This window comes from Dendrobates tinctorius, unplaced genomic scaffold (assembly GCF_039654945.1).
Source record: "Dendrobates tinctorius isolate UK_male_01 unplaced genomic scaffold, ASM3965494v1 ptg000138l, whole genome shotgun sequence".
In the NCBI taxonomy this organism is placed as follows: Eukaryota; Metazoa; Chordata; class Amphibia; order Anura; family Dendrobatidae; genus Dendrobates; species Dendrobates tinctorius.
The window spans coordinates 12955955-12971078 of NW_027361806.1; the positions used below are offsets into that span (position 1 = coordinate 12955955).

The following is a 15124-nucleotide window of genomic DNA, read 5'->3' on the forward strand; positions in this document are numbered from 1 at the left end:
ATTACTGATTGGTTCATTAATTGGTTCAGAAATAATAAAAAAAAAAATTATAGCCATTTGGTGACATCACGTAAAAAGTGACATCACTAAAATGTTCAAATCACGTATCTGATGACATCAGTCAACTGGTCATGTCGCTCAACTGGGGACATCAATAAACTACCGTAGTAACATCACTCAACTGGTGATATCAATGAACTAGTAATATCACTCAACTAGGGACATCATTCAACTGGGGACATCACTCGCTTTGTGCTGTCACCAATGTATTGATGTGAACAGTAGAATGTCACCAGTTGAGTGATGTCACCAGTTAATATCAATAAACAAGCAATATCAGTCAACTGGTGACATTAGACAATTGGTGAAATCACTCAATTGAGGACATCACTAGCTAGGTGATGTTACCAGTTGAACGATTTGACCAATTGAGCGATGTCCCCAGTTGAGCGATGTCCCCAGTTGAGTGATGTCCCCAATTCATTGAGGTCACCAGCTGAGTGATGTCCCCAGTTCATTGAGGTCACCAGCTGAGTGATGTCTCCAGTTCATTGATATCACTCAACTGGAGACATCACTCAGCTGGTGACCTCAATGAACTAGTAACATCGCTCAACTGGGGACATCGCTCAACTGGGGACATCACTCAATTGGTCAAATCGTTCAACTGGTAACATCACCTAGCTAGTGATGTCCTCAATTGAGTGATTTCACCAATTGCCTAATGTCACCAGTTGACTGATGTTACTAGTTTATTGATATCAACTGGTGACATCAATACATTGGTGACAGCACAAAGCGAGTGATGTTCCCAGTTGAATGATGTCCCCAGTTGAGTGATGTTACTAGTTTATTAATGTCACTGGTTGAGTGAAGTCATTAAATTAGTCTTAGTACTCAACTTCAAACTGTAAAGCGCTGCGGAAAATGTTGGCGCTATATAAATAAAGATTAGTATATCAACCACCAGACTCATAGTTCACTGCATCGAGTGTGCAAGCACCCTATAAGTGCACTAGCCACTCCACTGCAAAATAATAGAAAGCCAGAGAACCACAGGAGTTTTCAATAAAAATACAAATAGTCTTTATTTGCTGAATACAAATAGTTAAAAGGCATTACAAATATAGACAATGCATTTTAATGAGCACCAAAAACTAGGATGTATGACGCCAAGCTATCCAAAATTTAGTGTCTGTAATAGCCAGGATGACTTTCCCCAAAAGGTAACACCCCATACAAACAAAAGTTAATCCACAAAGTATCCAATAGAGAGTCTCATGGCAGCTTGATGGGACCTGGCTAACCATATAGCCTCCATGTTATCCCGCATGTCATGCAAACAGTGCCATGGGACTAATCAAAGAACAAGAGGAAAGGAGGAGGGAAAAGAAACGAGTAAATACTCACACCCAAGGCTCAGCAACAACGTCCCGGGACACCCCGACGCGCGTTTCGCTACTCTCCGTTAGCTTTATCACTTTCCCCTATCTCTATTGGATACTTTGTGGATTAACTTTTGTTTGTATGGAGGGTTACCTTTTGGGGAAAGTCATCCTGGCTATTACAGACACTCAATTTTGGATAGCTTGGCGTCATACATCCCGGTGTTTGGTGCTCATTAAAATGCATTGTCTATATTTGTAATGTCTTTTAACTATTTGTATTCAGCAATAAAGACTATTTGTATTTTTATTGAAAACTCCTGTGGTTCTCTGGCTTTCTATAAATGAAGATTATTATTATTATTATTATTATTATTATTATTATTATTAACTGGTGAATCAATACATTTGTGATATCGCTAAACTAGTGATGTCACCAGTTGAGTGATCATTAAACTGGTCATATTACTCAACTGGTGACATCGAGCTTCGTGGATGTTATTTTAGATGATGGCACACAGGCCACTTTCCCACTTTGAGATGCTCGGAGAAGTTTGGACAGACTTTGGCGATTTTAAATCAACTTTTAATCCAAATAATAGAGATCCATTGGTCTCCATTGATGTTAGAAGGAGCTGAAATGCAGTAACAGCAGGTCCTTGTCTGTGGTTGACCTTGAGAATAACCTGCAACAAAAGCCCCTCTATTCTCCCGGCTGCTGCAAGTGTTCAGCAATGTGATAAGAGAATTCCTCTATGACAGCGCTCCGTTGTCTCCTTCATCAGTTAATGTTCTGCAGGAGAAGGGGGTAACTAAAAACATTGCGCTCTAATGACTGTTTGGCACCTTAATCTAAATCCCCGGCGTACTCCAGTAATTGTCTTTCTGTTTGTTGCTCTGTATTTCTTAATAGCATAACCCCAAGGCTCCATTTTTAGTTTCGAGCAAAGCTTGACTGTGTGTTCTCCTCCGAGAGCCCAAAGCAGTGGGGAATTAAATACACATCACCTGTGCGAAGTAAGGTTAGCAAAGTCCTGCCCCCGTCACCTGAAGAGTCAGGAATTCCCAGCCGAGGTCGTAGACAAAAGATGGATAACGTGCATTCGCGTTGGGTTAAGACAAGAGCTTGGTATCACGTCTCATAGCATCTGGTGAAGTTTTCTATATAATATGTTACGAGGGTTATTGTATCTATCAGATCTGGCTATTTTGGTGATGGACTGGTTACCTATAGCAAACAATCAGAGTCCAGATCTCATTTTTAGAGACCCTTTGGGACATAATCCAATCAATATTCTGTAAATGTCAATGCTGATTTGTGTAATTTTACCCGTTAGATTCTGATGAGCTCCATCTCTCCTAATAATACGCCCAACAAAGTGAGAGATAATACACTGTACTGTATATTACTGCATCACCGTACACTTGACACATGGTAAGGTTTTAATATTATACATTAGGAAAATTATGTTAACTAAGCTCTCTATATTATTTTCGTGCACTGTTGCTGTTTATTTACTTATTATGTTTTTCTTGGGTTTATATAACTGTACAGTATCCATGTATCACTGTGTTATTGTATGACTGTTGTGTATCACTGTGTTGTTGTATGACTGTTGTGTATCACTGTGTTATTGTATGACTGTTGTGTATCACTGTGTTGTTGTATGACTGTTGTGTATCACTGTGTTGTTGTATGACTGTTGTGTATCACTGTGTTGTATGACTGTTGTATATCACTGTGTTATTGTATGACTGTTGTGTATCACTGTGTTGTTGTATGACTGTTTTGTATGACTGTTGTGTATCACTGTGTTGTATGACTGTTGTGTATCACTGTGTTATTGTATGACTGTTGTGTATCACTGTGTTGTATGACTGTTGTATATCACTGTGTTATTGTATGACTGTTGTGTATCACTGTGTTGTTGTATGACTGTTGTGTATCACTGTGTTATTGTATGACTGTTGTGTATCACTGTGTTGTTGTATGACTGTTGTGTATCACTGTGTTGTATGACTGTTGTGTATCACTGTGTTATTGTATGACTGTTGTGTATCACTGTGTTGTTGTATGACTGTTTTGTATGACTGTTGTGTATCACTGTGTTGTATGACTGTTGTGTATCACTGTGTTATTGTATGACTGTTGTGTATGACTGTTGTGTATCACTGTGTTATTGTATGACTGTTTATCACTGTTATTGTATGACTGTTGTGTATCACTGTTGTGTATCACTGTGTTGTTGTATGACTGTTGTGTATGACTTGTGTATCGCTGTTATTGTATGACTGTTGTGTATCACTGTGTTATTGTATGATTGTTGTGTATCACTGTGTTATTGTATAACTGTTTATCACTGTTATTGTATGACTGTTGTGTATCACTGTTGTGTATCTGTGTTGTATGACTGTTGTGTATCATTGTGTTATTGTATGACTGTTGTGTATCACTGTGTTGTATGACTGTTGTGTATCACTGTGTTATTGTATGACTGTTTATCACTGTTATTGTATGACTGTTGTGTATGACTGTTGTGTATCACTGTGTTGTATGACTGTTGTGTATCACTGTGTTGTATGACTGTTGTGTATGACTGTTGTGTATCACTGTGTTATTGTATGACTGTTGTGTATCACTGTGTTATTGTATGACTGTTGTGTATGACTGTTGTGTATCACTATGTTATTGTATGACTGTTTATCACTGTTATTGTATGACTGTTGTGTATCACTGTTGTTGTATGACTGTTGTGTATGACTTGTGTATCACTGTTATTGTATGACTGTTGTGTATCACTGTGTTATTGTATGATTGTTGTGTATCACTGTGTTGTTGTATGACTGTTGTGTATGACTGTTGTGTATCACTGTTATTGTATGATTGTTGTGTATCACTGTGTTGTTGTATGACTGTTGTGTATGACTGTTGTGTATCACTGTGTTATTGTATGATTGTTGTGTATCACTGTGTTGTTGTATGACTGTTGTGTATGACTGTTGTGTATCACTGTGTTATTGTATGACTGTTTATCACTGTTATTGTATGACTGTTGTGTATCACTGTGTTGTTGTATGACTGTTGTGTATGACTTGTGTATCACTGTTATTGTATGACTGTTGTGTATCACTGTGTTATTGTATGATTGTTGTGTATCACTGTGTTGTTGTATGACTGTTGTGTATCACTGTGTTATTGTATGATTGTTGTGTATCACTGTGTTGTTGTATGACTGTTGTGTATGACTGTTGTGTATCACTGTGTTATTGTATGACTGTTTATCACTGTTATTGTATGATTGTTGTGTATCACTGTGTTGTTGTATGACTGTTGTGTATGACTGTTGTGTATCACTGTGTTATTGTATGATTGTTGTGTATCACTGTGTTGTTGTATGACTGTTGTGTATGACTGTTGTGTATCACTGTGTTATTGTATGACTGTTTATCACTGTTATTGTATGACTGTTGTGTATCACTGTGTTGTTGTATGACTGTTGTGTATGACTTGTGTATCACTGTTATTGTATGACTGTTGTGTATCACTGTGTTATTGTATGATTGTTGTGTATCACTGTGTTGTATGACTGTTGTGTATCACTGTGTTGTTGTATGACTGTTGTGTATGACTTGTGTATCACTGTGTTATTGTATGACTGTTGTGTATCACTGTGTTATTGTATGATTGTTGTGTATCACTGTTGTTGTATGACTGTTGTGTATGACTGTTGTGTATCACTGTGTTATTGTATGATTGTTGTGTATCACTGTGTTGTTGTATGACTGTTGTGTATCACTGTGTTGTTGTATGACTGTTGTGTATCACTGTGTTGTATGAATGTACTGTCAATGTCACAATAATACAGTACAGTCATAAAGTATCACTGTGTTACTCTGATTGTTGTGTAGGTGAAGGAGACTGGAGAAACAGTATCAAGGGTCATATCTGGGGTGGTGGAGGATATTGGGGTGCGAGAACGTGCTCACCTGATTGGGTGGTGTGAGACACTGCCGCTATAGTACCTCAGAAATGTCCGCTACTACAAGTCAACAATGGAGATCCGACGAACAACAGAAATGCAACAAAATGGGTTATCAGTGTTGCTGATGACCAATGCGAGAATCCAGGAGACCAAAGAATTTTTGATGCTGTTTATTATCAACGTGTTTCAAAGTCACCTGACTTCTTCATCAGGAGAATCCACAAGTACGAGTGGTTTGTCCTGATGAAGAAGTCAGATGACTTTGAAACACGTTGATAAGAAACCGCATCGAAAATTCTTTGGTCTCCTGGATTCTTCCATTGGTCATCAGCAACGCAGATAACCCACGATTGTTGAGTATCAGTGTTATTTTATAACTTTACTGGTTCATTATATCACTGTGTAACTTTCTGATTGTTGTGTGATTGTATCACTGTGTTATATGACTGTACTGAAACCTTGTATCACTCTAACTTTCTGACTTGGCATTGTATCACTGTGTTGAATGACTGATATGTGTTATTGTATCATTATGTTGTATGACTGTACTGTATCATTGTATCACTGTGTTCCTTTCTTACTGTTGTATCAGTGTGGTGATCCATGACTGCGATATACAAGAGCCATTTGCCGTGAGTTGTTTGTGCAGCGCTGGGGTTTTGGGTCTCGCTCCTCTTTCTGGAGCTTTGGTAAATAAATCCTATTTGTCACGGTGAGCGAGATAAAATAGATCAGTTACAATCAGAGATAACAAATAATCGATGAAGCTGCAGTACTGACCGCCAGGGATGAGGACGTGTGGCATGGGAATCGCTATTTCAGGTTTTCATTAGTCCTGGGGGATAATATTCCTCGGAGTCTACTCTAGTGATACCTGCGTGTTTTCTTACAGGATTTTTCTGATTTTTCTTTTTAGAAACCCATTTTCAAATTCCCAGATTAGCCAGGAGCCCAGTGATGAACTTCTGAGTCAACAGAGGGAGTTTTCCATTCAGGACCATTAACTAGGTCAGAATGTTTCTTGTGCCGGAGGACCAACAATTCGCACAGGCAGCCTATTGATTTCAATGGAAATTATGTAATCCTTCATTTCTCCAGTGCAGTCGCTGCAAGGATGTCGAATACTTGTTGTTGGGTGTACAGTGAGATTACAGCTGATCACTAGAGGGTCCTGCAGTAGGATAGTCTTTGATCGGATTGTCCGAGGACCCGTTTAACTAAAGGGTTGTCCAAAATAGACACCCCCTTTAAGGTTTCTCCAATCCCTATGTCATGATGTCCTTCAACTAACGTTATCACCTCGAATATTAGACTCACCATTGATTATAATAAATCCTTGAAGTCTTCCCTTAATAGTCCTTCCAGCCTATTGAATTCTGTGCCTGAAAAAACTGAGAGCGACAACTGATATGGCCACCACTACATCCATGTAGGTAGTCACCGAGCCCAACCATACTCCTCCTAGTTATGCAGAAGGTCAGGAGCAGAGGACTCATCAGAAGGAAGACTTTAGATATTTCCAAATTCAAGGAAGCAATGAGAAGATTGTTAAGGCCGCATTGGTATTCCAAAGGTGAACTCTTTCCAGAATGCAACTTGGATGGATTCTGCAGCCAAAAATGCAAAGGGGAAAGGTATTTTTAGCCCAAAATTCATATATTTAAGTAAAAAAAAAAAAATCCAAAATTTGATCGTACCCTATACATTTTTTACCAACTTTTTTGGATAATGTTTCTGTTGTCTTCTATGGATATTTCAGTGGCGGCTACTCGTAGAGTTAAATTGGCTCCAGCAGGCGTCGTACTGGCTCCAGTATAAAGTATACTATACATCCCGGGTCCAACGACTCGCCCATTATCCTCTGTCATGACTTTTAGCAACTTTCTGAAAGATTGTGTAAAGGGTTGGTCCTGTTATACCTACCACCACTCCATTCATTGAGTTTTGGGCTACTGGAGAGCGCCGACCTCTCTACTGGTGCCATGTGTGGCCATTGCTCCATTCTGAAGGGCCACTTCAGAGCCCCATTCTCTGCATTGGTTGGGGTCTCAGTGGTCGGCCCCCTGGTGATTAGCAATTGGCCCCTATCCTTTGGATAGGCAATACTTTTTCTAGGCTGTGAATTCTGATTCTTCAAGGGTTAACCCAGGAACAAGCAATTTCCTTCAACTTTTTTTTTTTTTAAAGAATTCTAATTCTTTTTTTCCCTTAAGAGGAAAATAATTTATAGTCTCTGAATTCTTTTTTTTTTTGTTCCTGGGTGAACTATAGAATTATGCCTCGTATTGATCGCCAGAGCGGATTTGCATTTATTCATACCATAAAAGTGCTTTTAATGGGGACATTCTGGTAATTGAATCTATACAGTGTTTAACATCGGAACCGTCGATTTAATCCCCCGTCCGTCTCGCGGAGCATGGCCTCGTTCCGTAAACACTTTGGTGGTCGGTCCGTTATCTCAGCGCCATTCCACACCGGTTAATATTTTGACAGTGGAACGCAGTCGAGGCCTTTCCCTGCGTTATACCGAGGAAGGGGGAGAGAGGAAGAAATATTTCATTACTCTGCGCCGAGCACCGGACTAAGTCAGAGTAGTTTTGCTAATTAAATTCAATTGCTATCCATTAGACCAATGGAATGAGATGTATTCAGTTATAGCTGACACAGCACAGGTATGCAATTTGGCTAAATGGCTATTTCAGATCCGCAGTGTACGTTCCTCCACATTTTACCGAGCTCGAATTTCCTCCCATAAAATGTTGTATAATAAATATTGCCGACTGAAGGGTGAAAAGCGACTCAGAACAGTCTATAAAGGGCTGAAAAATAATTACAGATCAGGACGAACATTTACACAAGAATGATTCAATGGTGCAACTCCAGTTACATTTCTGATGCTTTGTGTGTAAGAAAGAAATAATACGGAGATTATAACGTACATTATAAGTGTTATTATTGACATAGAATATAAAGTGTCTACGTAGTAGCCAGTATTACACTCCAGAGCTGCACTCACTATTCTGCTGGTGCAGTCACTGTGTACATATATTACATTACTGATCCTGAGTTACATCCTGTTTTATACTCCAGAGCTGCACTCACCATTCTGCTGGTATAGTTATTGTGTACATACATTACATTACTGATCCTGTACTGATCCTGAGTTACATCCTGTATTATACTCCAGAGCTGCACTCACTATTCTGCTGGTGCAGTCACTGTGCACATACATTACATTACTGATCCTGAGTTACATCCTGTATTATACCCCAGAGCTGCACTCACTATTCTGCTGGTGTAGTCACTGTGTACATACATTACATTACTGATCCTGAGTTACATCCTGTATTATACTCCAGAGCTGTGCTCACTATTCTGATGGTGCAGTCACTGTGTACATACATTACATTACTGATCCTGAGTTACCTCCTGTATTATACTCCAGAGCTGCACTCACTATTCTGCTGGTGCAGTCACTGTGTACATACATTACTGATCCTGAGTTACATCCTGTATTATACTCCAGAGCTGTACTCACTATTCTGCTGGTGTGGTCACTGTGTACATACATTACATTACTGATCCTGAGTTACATCCTGTATTATACTCCAGAGCTGCGCTCACTATTCTGCTGGTGCAGTCACTGTGTACATACATTACATTACTGATCCTGAGTTACATCCTGTATTATACTCCAGAGCTGCACTCACTATTCTGCTGGTGGAGTCACTGTGTACATACATTACATTACTGATCCTGAGTTACATCCTGTATTATACTCCAGAGCTGCACTCGCTACTGCAGGATTTTCTGTTCTGTGAATCTGTCCTGCAGTATGACTATGTGACCTCACGATAATTACCTATGTTAGTGTAGTTTCTTCTGAAGAACCCATTGAAAGACAAATGTACCCATATTCTCCAAAATTCTGTAACTTTTGATCTGGGATACATCTTGTGTCTGTGCTTTACAGTTACAGGGAAAAAATCCTTCTTCTTCTTAGATTGAGATTAGGATGTTTCACACATCCGTTTTTCCCCATCAGTAAAAATCCGCCGTTTTGCAAAAAAAAAAATGGATCCTCCATTTTTCTTGGCGGATCCGTTTTTTTCTACATTGACTTGTATTAACAGCGGATCTTGACGGATGGTCATCCGTTCATTTACGGATCCGCCAAGATTTTGCCATCCGGACAGGACGGACAATGAAACGTTTTTTTCCCCGGCCTGATCCGCATTTTCTATTGCGCATGCCCGGGAGAATTGCCTGTGTCGGAAATTTAACCCTAAACTCACTTCTGGCGTCTGAAAAAAAAAATCTCTCTCTCTCTCCCTCTCTTGCTCTCTCTCTCTTGCTCTCTCTCTCTTGCTCTCTCTCTCTCTTGCTCTCTCTCTCTCTTGCTCTCTCTCTCTCTTGCTCTCTCTCTCCCTCTCTCTCTCTCTCCCTCTCTCTCTCTCGCTCTCTCTCTCGCTCTCTCTCTCTCTTGCTCTCTCTCGCTCTCTCTCCCTCTCTCTCTTTCCCTCTCGCTCTGTCTCTCGCTCTCTCTCTCGCTCTCGCTCTCTCTCTCTCCCTCTCTCTCTCCCTCTCTCTCTCTCTCTCTCTCTGCAGCGGTTCCTTTAAAATTCTTCCTTCGTCGGATCCGTTATAACAACGGTCCGGTGACAAACGTTGTGGTCAGTACAGGAACGGATCCGTTGTCCACCATTTTAGCGGATTTTAACTGTCGGAGAAAACTGATGTGTGAAACCGGCCTAACGAAACAGCAAGAAAGAAAACATTGTAATCGCTGCGCCCATCTAATCCGAGGCATGTAAGTGTCGGCGCGCTTCCCCCGCAGACACACAACAGGACGTCCAAGTGTCTGCAGCGCAGAAGTTCTACATTCTCCAAAACTTTCTGCTCGGCCCCGGGCCTGAATCCCACTCTCTGTATCTAAGCAAAATGGATTGATACAAATGTGTTTATTTCATAGTTTATCGCTCCAACCCCATAGAAGGTAATTTTTAAGTCTTTCATTATTAAGTGCTGGATTATGAAATAATCTGGATTATTGGACAGGCATTTACCATTACCTTACAGTAGGGGGCCTCAAACTCGGAGGGGTGTATTGGCCACAGTTACAAAAGAATAGAAGTTGACGGGCCGCAATCCTTGCGGGACGAGATGATGTTTCCATTATATATATATATATATTTATTAACTTTCCAATCACTTTATTTCATTTTTTGTGTCAGTTTAATGAAAAAGCTGGATTTTTGGCTTGTTTTTTTTTTTTTTTTTTACAGTGTTCTTCATATGGGTTCTGGAACAGTTTTATATCTTGGGTCTTTCCAGACGCAACATTAAAAAACACATACTTTTTATTGTTTGCTTTAGTCTTTACATACCGTAATACTGCTTTTTTAGTAGAGAAATATTTTCCATTATTTAAAAAAAAGTTTGTGTTTTTTTTTTTTTACTTTGCACCTACAGAGCTTTATGGAACATCAAAGCTGTCTGACCAGAAGACCATTGCTTGGCCGCAGGTTGCCATTGCAGCTACTTTGATCCTGAGATCACAGGATGCCGAGAGGCTTAAAGAGAGAGTCGTCATCCCTCAAATAACCATCTATATGCCACCGTCCCTATTGACAGTGGTATCTATGGAGTTAAACTGACGTAATCAGTGCTGATAGTGATCTTGGGTGTTGCAGCAGGGTGTCAGCTCTGATTAATGGCTGACACCTGCTGATGATGGGGCCAGCTCTACTTGTGAACCGGCGTCAACATTTCGCCTTAGTATACAGTACATGTACGTCAGATGTCAGGAAGAGGTTAAAAAGAGTCCTACTTTCCATAGGGATAAGGGCTCTCCTTGTGGAGCGTGACATGCCAGTATGAGGAGACTTACACGCCTTGCATGCTCCTCTGGGAAATTAAATATGCAAATTGTCTGTTTAGAGTGGAAGAGGACTAGAACTCTAGCGCCACCTATTGGAAGTAGCAATCCTACAAGTCATTATCGACTCTTTAACGAGCCTTGCCATATGACTTAGGATAAAAGCCAATCCAAAATCTCAATTTGTAGTCAATGTGTTTCGGGGTATTGCCTCTCGTCAATGCAAAGCATGAGATCTGATTTGGTTGGGTGAGAAGCTAAGATTGGGATCTAAGGGGTAAGGTTTCTCCTTGTGTAGAGTGACATGCCAGGTCTGGCATGCCAGTATGAGGAGATTTAAACGCCTTGCATGCTCGTCTGGAAAATTAAATCCTTCTCTCCATAGCCACTTTGTAGCAGCCATCCAACATCACGGGAAAGATACTCCTCTGCGCTCTGGCATGATGTCATACTACTCTGCGCTCCGGCATGATGTCATACTCCTCTGCGCTCCGGCATGATGTCATACTCCTCTGCGCTCCGGCATGATGTCATACTGCTCTGCACTCCGGCATGATGTCATACTCCTCTGCGCTCCGGCATGATGTCATACTCCTCTGCGCTCTGGCATGATGTCATACACCCCTGCGCTCCGGCATGATGTCATACTCCCCTGCGCTCCGGCATGATGTCATACTCCTCTGCGCTCCGGCATGATGTCATACTCCTCTGCGCTCCGGCATGATGTCATACTCCCCTGCGCTCCGGCATGATGTCATACTCCCCTGCGCTCCGGCATGATGTCATACTCCCCTGCGCTCCGGCATGATGTCATACTCCTCTGCGCTCCGGCATGATGTCATACTTCTCTGCGCTCCGGCATGGTGTCATACTCCTCTGCGTTCCGGCATGGTGTCATACTCCTCTGCGCTCCGGCATGGTGTCATACTCCTCTGCGCTCCGGCATGGTGTCATACTCCTCTGCGCTCCGGCATGATGTCATACTCCTCTGCGCTCCGGCATGATGTCATACTCCTCTGCGCTCCGGCATGGTGTCATACTCCTCTGCGCTCCGGCATGGTGTCATACTCCTCTGCGCTCCGGCATGATGTCATACTCCTCTGCGCTCCGGCATGATGTCATACTCCTCTGCGCTCCGGCATGATGTCATACTCCTCTGCGCTCCGGCATGATGTCATACTCCACTGCGCTCCGGCATGATGTCATACTCCTGTGCGCTCTGGTGTGATGCCATACTCCTCTGCGCTCCGGCTTGATGTCATACTCCTCTGCGCTCCGGCTTGATGTCATACTCCTCTGCGCTCCGGCTTGATGTCATACTCCTCTGCGCTCCGACATGATGTCATACTCCTCTGCGCTCCGGCATGATGTCATAATCCTCTGCGCTCCGGCATGATGTCATACTCCTCTGCGCTCCGGCATGATGTCATACTCCACTGCGCTCCGGCATGATGTCATACGCCCCTGCGTTCCGGCGTGATGTCATACTCCTGTGCGCTCCAGTGTGATGTCATACTCCTCTGCGCTCCGGCTTGATGTCATACTCCTCTGCGCTCCGGCTTGATGTCATACTCCTCTGCGCTCCGGCTTGATTTCATACTCCTCTGCGCTCCGGCTTGATGTTATACTCCTCTGCGCTCCGGCTTGATGTCATACTCCTCTGCTCTCTGGCTTGATGTCATACTCCTCTGCGCTCCGGCTTGATGTCATACTCCTCTGCGCTCCGGCTTGATGTCATACTCCTCTGCGCTCTGGCTTGATGTCATACTCCTTTGCGCTCCGGCATGATGTCATACTCCCCTGCGCTCTGGCATGATGTCACACTCCTCTGCGCTCCGGCATGATGTCATTAAGGGGCACCAGCACTCCTCCTTTGGCCTGCTCTGTACACCATGGGCCACAGAGGAAAGCCTTAGGGGCTACATGCCTTTTTTTTTTTTGGAGACCCCTGTCTTACAGGATAAGAATGCAACATGAAATTGTAACAATACTTATATTTTAGCATTTTATTATGCAGGCGGTCCAGGCGTCCCCCCAAACTTTTCCCGCGATTCGGGGATCAATTATGGCATTCTGAGAGGTGCTGGATTATCAAATATTCTGGATTATCACAAGTGACCAAACCGTTTATCTCGAGGGTCAAAAAACATTTTCATTCATTTTAATTTTTCTGCTGCGCCAAACCAGAGCTTTTCCATGCGCCAATTTTGATTTTGCGTAGATACAGTAACATCTTGCCTCGTTCTTTGACAGGCGGGGTAATGTGGGAACATTCTGCCAGGGAGAGGGGGAGAGAGAATGGAAGTCGTTTGTGCTCCACTAAGCAGTGCTAGTATGATTAATGTAAAGGGCTCCATATGATTGATCCTGGGGGTGCGAGGCCTGTGTCGCCCCCACGTTTTTCCCCCTCGTTGGACTTTATGTAGCATCTATCCCCATTCCTGGCCCTCATTACCATGTGAATTTCTATTCAGCGGTTTCTAACGCGCTTTACGGCCGGAATCCTCGATTCTTGTTTTCAATAAGCCGGTTGTAAAACGTCAGGCTGTCACTTACAATGTAAAAAAAAAAGCAAAAATGATGGTATTTGTAAAAATGTTATCACCTCATAAAAAGCAATTGTAAAGACATGAAAGTGATCCGGGAATGCGGCTCCGCGCACGGGATTGAGTTAGCACAGCTGCCACCAGTTGTCCGATTCCCACACTCTCCACCAAAGGCCGAGGTTTACACAAGCGCGATTTTAGTTACAATTACTCTAATTAACATTTGATTTGCATAAATCGTCAAAGTCAAAACAACAAAGAGATGCTTGAGAAGCTTAACCCTGTTTGTTTCCCCCCATGGTGGGGGGGGACATTTTTAAGGCTGCATAGACATTGAATTCACTTCTAGAATAAAATCTGGATTTAATGCGTTCCATTCAGTCTGGAATGATTATGTTTTCTTGTTATGTTTTTGTTTTTATTCTTGCAGTCTGGTAGAGTTGGGGGTATGTATTGGATCGCTACCAGGGAGCTGTGTCTGTGTTTTGATGGGGTTTCCACCAGGTGCAAGGGTTTCCTCCCACGCTCCATCCCAACCGGTTAATTGGCCCCGAAATAAATTGGCCTTGGTGTTTGGGTGTCTGCGCTGGGGGGGAATTACAGAGAACTGAAGGTTGGGGACGGCACGTCTGAAGATCACTGCCTGCACTATAGTACATTGCTACAGAGAAGAGTATGAACATATTGAATACTTTTATGATAAATTCAATTATTTACCGTATGTTCCCAAATACTTTATATATTTTCCTAGAAAAAAAAAAATGAATATCTATACCATAGTTAGTACCACTTTACCCTACCCTGAAGAAAATAGCAAAAAAAAATAATGAAAATAAAAAAATGATAAAATATATATAATGTTTAAAAAAATAATAAAAATAATGTTTTTTATGTTATTATTTTGCTATTTTTGGGGATGGAAGGGGTCTAATGGGTACTACCTATATACTATTTATTCTGATACTTATATTGCCTCACCCCCAAAAAATGTTTTTATATATATTTCAATTTATTTTTATTAATTTTTTGGCGAGAGCGGGGTACTAACTGCCCTAATTTAGTATATAAAACACAGCACAGTGCTTAGAAAGATTTCCCTAATTTGCAGTGTAGATATATTCGAAAATGCTTCAAATAAAAATCCTTAATACTTATAAAAAGTTGGAAGCCAAAAAAATAAATAAAATAATGTATATATTTATTTTTTTATTTATTTATTTTTTAGAACTTTATTTTTTATTTAAAAAAAAAAAAACAAAACAAAAAAAAATATTGTATTCCTGACTGGTCAGACTTCTGGATTATTTTGTCCCCTGGTTGATGTAAATTCTG

The 15124-nt window shown here is 41.4% G+C and overlaps 1 protein-coding gene across 21 annotated transcripts in view; it reads left to right on the forward strand.

The window, feature by feature from the left end:
- NFIA (nuclear factor I A) overlaps positions 1 to 15124 on the forward strand; it is a 507433-nt gene that overhangs the window by 189422 nt on the left and 302887 nt on the right. The window lies entirely within an intron of this gene.